General features: G+C 35.5%; 1 non-coding gene across 1 annotated transcript; it reads left to right on the top strand.

Annotated features, from left to right (window-relative positions):
* The first annotated feature begins 325 nt into the window (after positions 1-325).
* On the top strand, positions 326-386 carry LOC111722676. The gene has a single exon (XR_002771390.1). It is a non-coding gene; the product is annotated as a small nucleolar RNA SNORD43 (small nucleolar RNA).
* Positions 387-893: the final 507 nt, after the last annotated feature.

The raw sequence follows: 893 nt of genomic DNA, 5'->3' as shown, positions 1-893 counted from the left end.
ATCTTATGTTGTCAACCATCTGAACATCGAAATTGCAAAATTTAAAACACTCAGAAATAAAAAATTCATAAAATAAAATAATTTTCTATCTCCCCCAAACACACACACTGATTTGTCAACTAAATCTTTTTAATGTGCTATTTTTCCACAGCAGTATATGAACATGATCCTTAGTCAATAAATGTATTTCTACAGGATCATTTTGTGACTAAGGCCACAGATTTTCTTGATTTACAAGTTATCTCACTCACTATGTCACGTTACTAGTTTAATCTTTTCATTTTCTAAGATGTATCAAACATAACCAAGATGTATATTAGAAATTCAAACAGATGAACTCATTGATGGGCAGACAGAGACTGTGCTGATTGTCATGTTCTGTTGTGGTTCTGTGGAATTCCGCTGGCCTGCATGTATCAGTCTATACCCATTACCTACTGCTGGACCATTTGTTCCCTAGTTGTTGGGGGTCAGACTCTAGATGATTTGCCTATAAACCAAATTGTTATCTTAAAACTGACTTAAGTGTGTTTTTGTCTGCTGTGAGAGAAAAACAGTGAACATTGTTCCTAAAAATTTAGACAAGTTGGAGTAAACCTTCAATGCTCATTTTGTTGAATGTTAGTGTATTCTGGATTTGCGGATTCCTGGGAAAAGGTGAACTTAGCATATAATCACATTAACCTGGTTTTAGGCCCAGTCAAAAGTCAGCATTGCTGAGAATGCTTAGAACAGCGGTTCTCAACCTGTGGGTCATGACCAGTGAAAATACATACTGTGTGTCAGATATTTACATTAAAATTCATAACAGTAGCAAAGTTATAGTTGTGAAGTAGCAACAAAAGTAATTTTATGGCTGGGGGTCACCACAACATGAGGAAGTGTATCAAAGG

This window comes from Otolemur garnettii, unplaced genomic scaffold, assembly GCF_000181295.1.
Source record: "Otolemur garnettii isolate 467f Iridium unplaced genomic scaffold, OtoGar3 scaffold00308, whole genome shotgun sequence".
Taxonomy (NCBI): Eukaryota; Metazoa; Chordata; class Mammalia; order Primates; family Galagidae; genus Otolemur; species Otolemur garnettii.
The sequence above is the reverse complement of the archived record's forward strand: the minus strand, read 5'-3'. Positions and strand labels throughout refer to the sequence as shown.